The following is a 13,358-nucleotide window of genomic DNA, read 5'->3' as shown; positions in this document are numbered from 1 at the left end:
TAAAAATATGTACATACATACACACGCATCTAAACATGCATATATACACCTACATTCATAAACTCATAAACATACACATACACACACACGCACGCACACGCACACACATACACACACACAAGCTTACATATGTGAGTGTATGAGTGTATGAATATATATATATATATATATATATTATTTTTATATGTGACAACACTGAAGAAATTACTCTTTGCTACAATGTAAAGTAGTGAGTGTATAGCTTGTATAACAGTGTAAATTTGCTGTCCCATCAAAATAACTCAACGCACAGCCATTAATGTACACCCCTAAGTAAAAATGTCCAAATTGGGCCCAATTAGCCATTTTCCCTCCCCGGTGTAATGTGTCTCGTTAGTGTTACAAGGTCTCAGGTATGAATGGGGAGCAGGTGTGATAAATTTGGTGTTATCGCTCTCACTCTCTCATACTGGTCACTGGAAGTTCAACATGACACCCCATGGTAAAGAACTCTCTGAGGATCTGAAAAAATTGTTGCTCTACATAAAGATGGCTTAGGCTATAAAAAGATTGCCAAGACCCTGAAACTGAGCTGCAGCATGGTGGCCAAGACCATACAGCGGTTTAACAGGACAGGTTCCACTCAGAACAGGTCTTGCATGGTTAACCAAATAAGTTGAGTGCATGTGCCCCGCATCATATCCAGAGGTTGTCTTTGGGAAATAGATGTATGAGTGCTGCCAGCATTGCTGCAGAGGTTGAAGGGTTGGGGGGTCAGCCTGTCAGTGCTCAGACCATACGCCGCACACTGCATCAAATTGGTCTGCATGGCTGTCGTCCCAGATAGAAGCCTCCTCTAAAGATGATGCACAAGAAAGCCCGCAAATAGTTTGCTGAAGACAAAGAGACTTAAGGACATGAATTACTGGAACCATGTCCTGTGGTTTCATGAGACCAAGATAAACTTATTTGGTTCAGATGGTGTCAAGCGTGTCTGGCGGCAAACAGGTGAGGAGTACAAAGACAATTGTGTCTTGCCTACAGTCAAGCATGGTGGTGGGGGTGTCGTGGTCTGGGGCAGCATGAGTGCTGCCGGGACTGGGGAGATACAGTTAATTGAGGGAACCATGGATGCCAACATGTACTGTGACATACTGAAGCAGAGCAGCGGAGACTGGGCCGCAGGGCAGTATTCCAACAGAACGTTCCCAAACACACCTCCAAGATGACCACTGCCTTGCTAAAGAAGCTGAGAGTAAAGGTGATGGCCTGGTCAAGCATGTCTCCAGACCTATACCCTATTGAACATCTGTGGGACATCCTCAAACGGAAGGTGAAGTAGCGCAAGGTCTCTAACATCCACCAGCTCCGTGATGTCGTCATGGGTGGAAGAGGACTCCAGTGGCAACCTGTGATGCTTTGGTGAACTCCATGCCCAAGAGGGTTAAGGCAGTGCTGGAAAATAATGATGGCCACACAAAATATTGACACTTTGAGCCCAACTTGGACATTTTCACTTAGGGGTGTACTCACTTTTGTTGCCAGTGGTTTAGACATTAATGGCTGTGTGTTATTTTGAGAGGAAAGCAAATTTACACTGTTATACAAGCTGTACACTCACTACTTTACATTGTGGCAGTGTCATTTCTTCAGTGTTGTCACATAAAAAGATATAATAAAATATTTACAAAAATGTGAAGGGTGTACTCACTTTTGTGAGATACTGTATGTATTTTTGTGTATGTATGTGTGTGTGTGTATATATAAATACATACATACAGTGGATAAAAAAAAAATTGGTAACTCACAAGATGTATGAGATGTCAGCGCATGTGGGATTAATAATGTGGTTCATCCGCTTGTGGGGAAGACAATATTCTCACTGGTGAAGAGGCAACTGATGGGTCCAGGGACGCCGGTGGTTCCCAGCAATTCTAGACACTCAGGACGGCTCACAGACAGCAGTACATGTCACTTCCAGTTGGAGAGAGAGCGGGCAGGAGCACGCGTTCGGAGGATGCGTGCTATCTGATGGAGGAGCACGCATTCTCCAAACGCGCGCTCCTCCCTGCTCTCTCTCCAACTGGAAGGGACATACACTGCTATCTGTGAGCCGTCCTGAGTGTCTAGAATCGCTGGGAACCACCGGCGTCCCTGGACCCATCAGTTGCCTCTTCACCAGTGAGAATATTGTCTTCCCCACAAGCGGATGAACCACATTATGAATCCCACATGCGCTGACATCTCATACATCTTGTGAGTTACCAATTGTCTTTTATGGAAGAAAGAAGTCTTAATAATACTGCACTTCGGTGGCGCTGCTCTCCCTCTGTCTTTGCTTTATTCTGAACACAGCTACATTACTAGTTATAAGAGGGTGTGCACACTTATGTAACCACATTATTTTATTGTTTTATTTTTACTCCCCTCTCCCCCACATAAAAGGTGGAAAAAGTTCTGAAATGATTGTTATCTTTGTCTAATTTTTTAACATCACAGAAACCTGACATTTTAACAGGGCTGTGCAGACTTTTTATATCCACTGTGTGTGTATGTGTGTATATATATATATATATATATATATATATATATATATATATGTGTGTGTGTGTGTATGTTGTGTGTGTGTATATATATATATACACATACAACCTTTTTAAAAACTGCAGTACTGTATGCACACGTACTGCATTGTTCAGTACAGCATGCTCCGACTCAAGCAGGTAATAACTTAGGACCACTCATCCCCCTTCCATTGCTCTGTACTGAGGCGTCGGCGGTAGGCGCTTTACCGTCATTTTAGTAGCGCTAGTTGGCCGATAGCGGGGCGCTTTTAACCCCCGCTAGCGGCCGAAAAGGGGTTAAAACTGCCCGCAAATCGCCTCTGTAGTAGCGCTTTGTCAGTGGTTTGGCGGGGCTGCCCCATTGATTTCAATGGGCAGGGGTGCTTTAGGAGCGGTGTATACACTGCTGCAAAGATGACGGTAAAAAAGGACTTTTTTTTTACCGTCCTGCAAGCGTACCGCTCCAGTGTGAAAGCACTCAGGCTTTTACACTGAAGTGAGAGGAGAGGCTCTTTACAGGCGCCATGCAGGCTCTATTTGTAGCGCCTGTACAGCGCCTCAGTGTGAAAGCAGTCTGTCAGTTCAGAGGAGCAGTGGTAGCTCAATCTTGACAGCCTTTTCCAACCAGGATGCTGCAGCACCCCTTGAAAAGTTGGCCTAGATACATGTAAAAAAAACTATATTTCATCAATGGAAAATTCCCATGTAATTGAATACAATTTTCTTGTTCGTGTTTTGAATAGTCTGCATTGGTGTTCTCTAATTTACATGTGTCCTGTTGATGTGACTAGATAAGGTGAAATTTCAGTAACATGTTGGATATTGGAAATGGACAGTTTTGCTTGCTTTAGGCTGAGTGGGCATATTATGCCATCTGAAAGTATTCATTACCTGTTGAGACTATTGAAGTAGTTTTTCTGTCTGTTGACAGGGCTGAAATAGATGTCATAGGAACAGGATTATTTGGTAGTCTCTAGGTTTTCAAACAAATAATCAGACTATCTCCTGTGTGGCCAGTTCAAGAGAAACAGCTGGAAAAGTCAGTTCCCAGCAGCAGAAAATCTACGAGATTTAGGAGATAATTATATTTCAGTGATATTTTCTAAGGCGGCCTTTTCAACCTTTATATCCTGGAGGAACCCTTGAAAAAATGTTCAGGTTTTGAGGAAGCCGATAAATATGATTATACTTGCAGGTCAAGGTACGTTTGTTTTAAAAATTGTAGAAAGTTTTAAATTAAAAGAAGGTGGAGTACCGTGAGTATTTGCAGAACATTTTTTTAACTGCTGTATATGACAACATTATTTTCAATAAGGATCATGAAATGCAATGAATAATAACAGAAAAATTGCTGATAGTGAAAATTGTGATGTCCCCTAATGCTAGTGGTGGTGTCCCCTAACAGTAGTGGCCATGTAGAAGAAACCCCTTACTTTGGTGGTCATTGTAGGTGGGAGATCAATTTTCCACTGCCCAAGGAACCCCTTACAACTTCAGGAGGAACCCCGGTTGAGAGAGGCTATTCTAAGGCAAGTGATATTTTGATGTATTTTTAAAACAAATAGGGAACAGCAAGGTCCTATGTCCTTTACAGCCTAAAGAGTCAAATTTTTCTGCAACAAGAGCAGCATAGCAAATGCTTAAGGGTTCCTACTCAGGCTGTCAAGGTCCGATGAGTTGGATGCCGCTGGTTAGTGAGGGTGCAGGCTGAGGAAAGGTCCATCCAGACCCAAAGCATGCTGCAAAAATGGGAAGAGATAGCCTGGCCACCGCACACCTCATCTGGCCCGAGTGCTTAGTAAGCGAAAAAAATATAAGTTCAGCGCAATAAAACACAGTCCAATATGCTGGTGAACAACAAGTCTCGGAGAGATGAAAAGATGACTCCACCGGTGAAGATCAGCAATATCAAATTAATGGTGACAGACCCTCCACATTCAGTCTAAGTTCTACGCTCACCTCAGAGCATGGACCCCTGAGCTAACAGGTAGTCATGCAAGCAGGTCCCACACAAAAGGTAGGTAGAAAAACAGGTCAGTTTGAACTTCTCCTCTAGATTGATAACCGCAGTGGGTGCATCAAACCGTATACATATAAAGAAAGGGGAGATCTAAGTGCTCACTGTGTAATCATTTAAAATTTATTTAAGTCCATATACAAACTACTCACATGAGTTGAAGACAATACAAGCATATAGCACAACAGTGTGCTGTTTCAAAGAATGACAGTGGGTGACGTCATCCGTGCGTGGCTCCTCCCCCCTTACGCGTTACGTTTGTCAGAACTTCCTCAGTGGGGTGGGGCCACAGCGTCACCCAGCAGCTTACTTATAGTATTCCGTTGTCATACCAACGAACAACACAAACAAGTGGCGATGTACGAGGCTTGTAAATAAACATGAACTAGCGGCCAGTCTGTGCTCCGGGCATCGAAACAGGCCCTAATAAAGTCATATGTGCAAATGTATTTAATAAAATGCAATCACGAAAAAGACCTATAAAGAAAATAGTATTTAAAAATACGTTCCCAGTCAGACCCCTGCTCCTTAATGTACTTTATATATGAGACCTCACCCGATGCCATCCTCTAAAACATCACAAAAAATCATAAAACCCTTATTTAAAATTCATAAAAATTATTAAAAATTTCTCATTATTTAAAAAATGTATTTGCTAGAAATAAAGCAGTTAAAGTCGAAATCAACATTTAACCCTTCAGGCGTTAAAACTTTAGCCTCCACAATCCAGAATGATTCTCTTTGGCTGATGTGGCGGATAAAATTGCCACCCCTCCAATGTCTGTCCACCCTTTCAATGCCCCAAAATTTTAAGCGTCTAGGATCCCTGTTATGGCATTGTCTAACATGTTTAGACACGCTATGGGTTAGAGCTGCACAATTAATCGTTAAAAAATCGTGATCTTGATTCAACCCACCTGACAATCTCTATTGCAGTTTGCCAATTCTTTCATATAACAAGTGGAGAGACTTATCTGCTCACTCAGCTGTCAAAAGAAAACATCCGGGCAGTCTGCTAAGTTTTTAACATGAAACATTGTAACTAACTCTTCCTTCTTAGATCAAAGGGATAAACTTGTGTGTAAAGAAAAAAATCCAGGCAGTCTGCCAAGTTTTTAACAACTGTAAATGCAGGAAGTTTAACCACTTAAAGTCCCTAAATTTTTTCTGACGCTTGTTTCTTAAGTGAAAATCAACATTTTTTGCTAGAAAATTACTTGGAACCCCCAACCATTATATATATTTTAGCAGAGACCCTAGGGAATAAAATGTCAATTGCTGCAATTTTTTATGTCACACTGTATTTGCCCAGCGTTCTTTCAAACACAATTTTTTGGGAAAAAATACACTTCAATGAATAAAAAAAAGCAAAACAGTAAAGTTAGCCCAATTTTTTTTTTGTTTTAATATGAAAGATGATGTTACGCCGTGAGAATCGTGATCTATCTTCTAAGCAGAAAAAAATTGCGATTCTCATTTTAGCCAGAATCGTGCAGCTCTACTATGGGTCCTGAGGCCCTTTTCAATATTGTTAACGTGCTCCCCGATGCGAGCACTCAGGGATCGCGAACTTTAGCCTATATATTGGAGTCCACAACTGCACTCCAACATATAGACCACTCCACGGGTGCCACACGTAATAAGATTTTTGATTTGATATGTCCTATTAGTGGAAAAAGAGGCAAACTCCTTGCGTTGTTTTACGTTAAATCCGCACTGTTTGCATGCTGGACACCGTCCACAAGCATAAAAACCCGAAAGGAAAGAAAATTCTATTTTCATTTAAAATGGGTGGCTCAATGACTCCTGGGGCTATGACATCCCTAGGTGGGGGCTCTTTTGTAAATAAATTAGGGGCGTGGATGAAGGACTTTTCCCAGTATTTTGTTTTTCCTCAATACCTCCCAATGTTTTGTTTACAATCCTTTCAAATTGCCTGTGTAATATTAAAATCCAGAACCATTTTAAATTCATATTTAGCATCCTTTTTATTATTAGAATCCAAGATCAAACTAGTTCTATCCAGGACACCAATCTTCTCTATCTCATTCTAAATTTGGTCCGCATGATAACCCCTTTTGGTGGAATCTCTCTGCCAAGATTTGAGATTGGGCTAAAAAGTCAGTATTAGAAGAGCAATTACGCCTTAGGCGAATAAATTGCCCTCTAGGAATATTACAAAGCCAACTTTTATGGGATATAACCATTCCGGTCAGTTGGCTTAAAAAAATTCTGTGTCTTGAATACAGCTCCCTCCCTATAAATCAAGGAACACCATTTTCTGGGTATCCATGCTCCAAGAAAGAGATGTTTTTAGTGTTGGTATTCAACTTCAGCATAAATGCTTCAAGGCTAGACATGTCACCCTCCCAAATCATGATGAGCTCATCAATGTATCGTTTATAGTACTTTAATTGGTTAGGGCGTTCCTGAAAAATACTTTCCTCCTCCTACAAGGCCATAAACAAATTTGCCACGCTGGGGGCAAATTTGGCCCCCATGGCAACTCCCATGGTGTGTAGATAGAAATTTCTGTCGTACCAGAAATAATTCTTGGTTAGGCAGAATTTTAAACATTGTAATATGAATTTTCTATGTCTACTAGTAAGATCAGATTTTAACAGAGCACATTTAACAGAAAAGACAGCATCAGAATAGCTAATGATAGTATATAGAGAACTGACATCTGCAGTAAACAATGTACTATTACTCCTGCAGGGAACCTCCTCCAAAATCTGAATAAACTGGTGTCTCTAAGATAAGCCTTGGTCTCTGAGATGATAGGCTTAAGGAAATGATCAATATACTGGCCTAAATGTGCTGAAACTAATTGTATGCAGTTTACTATAGGTCTCCCCGGCGGATGTATAGCATCCTTATGGACCTTCAGCAAAAAAATATACAATTGGAGTCGTACAGGCACTAACTAGGATCTAAATAATTGGCTTCCTTTTTAGTAAGAACTTTTCGTTTCGGGCCCTTGTGAACTAAAAGACCCAAATCTTCTTTGAACTCAAAGATAGGATCACTTTTCAGTAATCTATATGTATTAGCGTACCCCAATAAACTACCCAATTCCCCCTTATAAAATTCCTTGCTTGTCACTACTAAACCTCCCCCCTTATCGGCTGGGTGAATCACCACTTCTTTTTTGGATTCTAAAGAGGTGATGCCCTTTTTTTTTTTATAAAAGCGGGGTCTCTAATTTTTCTAACTTTCATTGAATCTAGATCACTTAACACCATATTTTTAAACACTTCGGTGTGTTTAGTGTCCACGTACGGCGGGTTAAACACTGATTGATTTGTTCCTAAGATTCGAATGAGTCCCGACTAAAGTTAAAAAAGACCTTTCAGCGGGTTTGGACAAAAAGTATTTTTTAATATTAAGTGTCCTAACAAATTTTTGTAATAACTTTTATAATAACTTTGTAATAACTTTTGACATAAGTCTGGAATTTGTTAAAATTCTGAACTGGAGTGAATCTGTGTCCTTTATCAAGAACTCTTAATTTGTCATCTGATAGATTAGTGCCACTAATATTGTAAATACCAGTACCTAGTGGGATCTTATCTTTTTTTAACTGTTCTCCTTCCTGCTCTCCTTCCTCTCGTTCTATTCTTTTTTGCCCCGTCCTGTTTCCAGTGGGTGTTTTGTATAGGCGGTCCCCATCATTGGGGGTTGGGGTTCCCTAAAAAACAAAACAAAAAAAAAACACTCGTTCATCTCTATCTGACAATGGGACGAAGCGATTATTTGTAGGAATGGGGTTCTCATGATGATAGCACTCATCCTTCCAACCGTTATATTGAGTGGTATTTTGATGATAACCTCCCCTAGGGCCAAATGGATAATTGGGTTTACCTCTAGACATCTGACTTTGTTGATAATTTGTATCATCTCAGAAATGCATTTCCGAAGGTGGTGGAGGGTAGTGTGTGCCACCCCTCCCCCTACCTCCCCTCACATTGCCTCCACGTCCCCTTTATGGATAAAAGGGACAATTTTGTTGAAAGTTATGGGATGGTGTATGTGGTTTCGGGGCCAATACAGGAGTACTCGGTTGGTTCATCATCCTCACTGGAGGAAGGGATTTTGATACCTGGTCAGTATTGGAGAAGTAAGCTGCTGGGTGACGCTGTGGCCCCGCCCCACTGAGGAAGTTCTGACGATTGTACGGGGGAGGAGCCACGCACGGATGACGTCACCTGCTGCCATCCTTTGAAACAAACAGCACACTGTTGTGCTATATGCTTGTATTGTCTTCAACTCATGTGAGTAGTCCATATTTGGACTTAAATAAATTTTAAATGATTCCACAGTGAGCACTTAGATCTCCCCTTTCTTTATATGTATACGGTTTGATGCCCCCTCTGAGGTTGTCGATCTGGAGGAGAAGTTCAAACTGACCTGTTTTGCTGCCTACCATTTGTGTGGGACCTGCTTGCATGACTACTTGTTAGCTCTGGGATCCATGCTCTGAGGTGAGCGTAGAACTTAGATTAAAGGTGGAGGGTCTGTCACCATTCATTTGATATTGCTGATCTTGACCGGTGGAGTCATCTTTTCTTTTCTCTCTGGGACTTGTTGTTCACCAGCATATTGGACTGTGTTTTATTGTGCTGCACTTCTTATATTTGTATCATTTGTTACTGATTTTTGTGAAAGTATTTTAGTGTTCAGCTTGCATTTGGGGGGGGGGGGTTATTTTTGAGCTGATTGCACTTTCTATTTACATATGCTTAGTAGGTGAAAGCAGGTAAAAGTGGCCTCAGCTCGATTCATCCAGACCACAACTCCAACATGTTTTTCCCTGCCCTCGGGGCTTAATCATGGAGATCTCCTTGATTAAGTCCCTAGGGTGGCATGAAACATGTTGAAGTTGTGGTCTGGATTAATCGAGCTGAGGCTGCTTTTACCTGCTTTCACCACCTAACCACTTGGCCTGGGTGAGGTGTGCAACGGCCAGGCTTTCTCTTCCCATTTGTGCAAGAGCAGCATACAGTATTGCCTGAAAACCTTATATATGAATTGGCATCTACACAGCTAAAAGTTTTGGTGAAGCCAAAGAAAACACAAGTTTCTTTTACAATGGTTAGGACGGTGCACTCGTGTTAATAGAACTTCTTTTTTTTTTAAATCTTTTTATTTGGATTTTAATAACACAGGCATCACCCATGCAGGGGCAACAGGGCAGACCGCCGGAGCCCCGTATGGTCTTCAACAACAATAAAGGTGAAACAAACCACTCTAAAATTGTGTGCAGATCACCCCAAAACTTTAAAATATAATACAATCAGATAATATAGCCCCGAAGGGCCTCTCTGGCCAAACTCTTTGGTTGCAAACGTGTGCCGTGGAGTCATCCTTAATCCATTTGCCCCAAACGTTGTCAAATTTTCTAGGACAACCTCTATTATAGTATGTGTCCTTAAAGAGAGGTATGGCGGAGTTGACCAGATTCATCCAGACTGAGACTGTAGGAGGGTTTTTTTTCCCAGGCCAAAGTTATTGTCTACCTAGCATAAAATAACAGTAGTCCCAAGAGTGTCCGTTCTGCCACCATAGGGGCCAGCTCCTCAACCAGGCCCAACAAGCAGACTCAGAATAGAGGGGGAAAAGTCTTGACCGCAAACACTTTGTGTAATCCTAACCACCTCCTCCCAGTATTGTGCAATAGCTGGGCAAGACCTAAAGATGTGAATGTACAAAAAACAGGTTGGGGTGGTTGGCGCTACCTTCCTAGCTGTCACATGTGGTTTGGTGACCCGGGTGTATGTGAATGGACATGTATGCCTATAAATCCAGAGTGGTTAATCCCACACATACAAACCCCATCCGGTCATAGAAACAGCAGTGATGTAAAAAACCTAGTGGCTTATACATGTGAAAGATAATATATAAGTTAGTAGATAAAGATAATCACAGTGATGTGTTCATAATACTAAAGCCTGATGACATCAAAGGCTTACATAAAAATAAAAAAATGATCTCATAAAGTTATATCTAATACACAAGAAATTGTATAAAAAGCAACAAGTTCCAAAAATGTAACAGTCCCAAATAAGTAGAACACCGTAAAATGGCGTGGTGAAAAAATGAAAAATTATAATAAATAACTGTAATAATGCAAAAGAAGTTAATGTGTAAAACTCCAAAATATATCAAACGTTCAAGAGTATTCAAGTGATTGTTGTGTTCAGCAGAAATCGAGTGACTCCTGTGCCCCCCCCCCCCTGATAGGTCCCTACTCGCCAGCTCCCTGTACCCCTAGAATGAGAATATCTCCAGAAGTCTGGTAGTTCGTTTTGGACCATTTTGTGCACCCTGTGTGGAGTATGAAAAGCTTGGTGCACTATTTTAAATTGGATGAGGCAATCTCTAAGGGAGACAAGCTGTCTAAAAGGCAAATCCCAGATATCCTACCAGTTGTCCTCGTCAAGATCTGATATATCCATCAACCATTTATTACATAGCACTGACAACTATGAGTGTAACATAGCAGAAATGATTGTAGAGAACCTACATAGGATTTGATGAGCAGTCAGTTCGCACCGTCTCCCCGAGAGTTGACATGGAGAGGTGCAATGAGGGTTCAGGAAATTGGCTACTAAAGGTGTGGGATAATTGCCAATATCTAAAGTAGTAGGAGGAAGGGACATTATATTTTGAACAAATAGTAGGAAATTAAAGCATTTTTCCTTGATCCACTATGTGCTACAATGATTTTATATGGAGTTTGGTCCAGGCATGGGGATCCGGGAGAGAGTAGAAATTTAGTTAGGGTGGGATTAATCCATGAGGGGGTGTTTGCGGAGTATTACCTGGAGTAGTCTCAGTCAACCTCCAAGCTTTAAGGACGGTGAGCCTCGAAGGCGTTAGTGGCTAAGGGGCATTGTGTCCACGATATAGTAGCAACTGAAGAGCTTCCGTAGAGGAGAGCACCGCTGCCTCCAGAACTGTCGCAGTGTAAAGTGAATTTAGATAAGATTTTCATCTTTACAAGGTTTATACGGGCCAAGTAATGAAAGTGGCAAGTTCTCCCCATGCCTTAAGTCTCGCCTTAACAACAGCAAGCGTTGGTTACAAGTTTTATTGCATGTAATCCTTAACCGATCAGAAATCACTATACCTAGATACTTAAATGTGTCTAAAAGGAGAGGTGCATAAACAAGGCCTAGAAAAGGCACCTACTCAGCGTCAGATCAATCCCACAAAACTGTTAGCAGAAATGAGTGTAATCCTTGAAATATAACTATCCCAATATTTACAAGGTACTAAGCAGCTGTTAAAAAGAGCAGGAAAAAATACCAAACAGTAGTATAAAAATAAGCAGTTCAAACACTAGATTATTAAAATACTAAAACAGTGCTAAAATGAAACGTGATATAAATGCACTATCACAGTATATGCTCTTCCCCACAAACAAAAGTCTATAGGCAGTAGATGGTAAAGCAGACAGTTCAAAAAGGGTTTTGATTGTAGAATGAAAGTGGTCAAAAACGTGCACCTTTCACCAGAAAAAGTGAACCAATTCCATCTTTTTCAGCACACTCCCCCAGGGGGTCAAACTCCCCAGAATCTCAAAATAAGTCAGCGTTGTGTCGAATGAACAACAGCCACTCAGATGCTAAGTCTACATCGCCATCAAGATCCACCAGTACAGGGGCTCACGAGTTGTATCATAAAATACAAGAAAGTCAGCACGTAGCGTAATCTCGTTTATTTTTAGACAGAACCCCCCATATACAAGCAGACCCCTTAGTAAAAACTGTGCACATCAAGTTTAAAAATCACAAGCACAAAAAAGTATATGACCCAGAGGGCGCTATCACCATTATCAGCCGTCCAGGATGGAGCTAGTGTATCTTTGCAGAGAGCCGTAATTCCGTGTAGGCGGTGGAGGACGGTGGAGTGCACAGCGTCACTACGGAGGTGTCGTGTTGGTCACGCCCTGACTGGTTTCGTCATTATGGACTTCCACGGAGAGCACCCTGCAGAGAAGGACCTGGGTCATTAGGAAAAAGGAGCAGATACAGGGCCTCTCCTCCAACCAGCCAACACAGAGGCCTTTGATTTCCAGGGAGCTGCGGAGGGCCTCCGCTATCAGTTCCATGGCTAATAGAGCCATGGCGAGGAGGCGGCCCTGCCACGTGCCCCTATGGAGTGAAAAAGAACCTGATGGGTGACCTCCCAATTTAATTGATGCGGAAGGGTTCTTGTATAATGTACGCAACTATTGAATGAAGACAGGCGGGAATCCCATACGTCTCATGACTTCCCACAAGTACTCCCATTCCACTGTGTCAAGCCCTTTTTCTGTGTCCAGGAAAGCAATTACCCATGTACCTGGGTTGGAGTGAGGGGCATGGATGTTAGTGAAGAGTCTATGGATATTTATATCTGTGGATTCACCGGATATAAATCCCATTTGGTCTGAGTCTATAACCGTAGGAAGAATGCTATTTAATCTATTCGTTAAAAGCTTGGTAAGAATTTTGATGTCCAGATTTAATAAAGCTATTGGCCTGTAGGAAGCACAGAGAGCTAAATCTTTAGGACTTTTATGGATCAGAACAATGTGAGAGTCTCGCTTATGGAGGAGAGGAGTGTGTCGTTCACCAGACAATCTGTGTACAAGGTAGCTAACCGAGGAGCCAACTCTGCACAATGTGCTTTGTAAATTTCAATTGGGAGGCCATCCGACCTTCTCTGAAGTAATAGGTCCTACTAGAAATTCAGAGTCAGAAAGCCAACCCAGAGCTACCATGTCCAAGAGAGGGTACATAGCAACAGGG

General features: G+C 41.7%; 1 protein-coding gene across 5 annotated transcripts in view; it reads left to right on the top strand.

The window, feature by feature from the left end:
- ATXN7L1 (ataxin 7 like 1) overlaps window positions 1-13,358 on the top strand; it is a 208,627-nt gene that overhangs the window by 181,865 nt on the left and 13,404 nt on the right. The window contains exon 11 of one of the 5 annotated variants that reach the window (XR_012242831.1): window positions 3,475-3,744. The exons of the other annotated variants lie outside the window; for them this stretch is intronic. The gene's annotated coding sequence lies outside the window, so the exon portion shown is untranslated. The remainder of the gene's footprint in view (window positions 1-3,474; window positions 3,745-13,358) is intronic. 5 annotated transcript variants of the gene reach the window in all.

The sequence above is a fragment of the Aquarana catesbeiana genome, linkage group LG03 (assembly GCF_042186555.1).
Source record: "Aquarana catesbeiana isolate 2022-GZ linkage group LG03, ASM4218655v1, whole genome shotgun sequence".
Taxonomy (NCBI): domain Eukaryota; kingdom Metazoa; phylum Chordata; class Amphibia; order Anura; family Ranidae; genus Aquarana; species Aquarana catesbeiana.
Note: the sequence above shows the minus strand (reverse complement) of the source record. Positions and strands in the feature narration are given on the sequence as shown.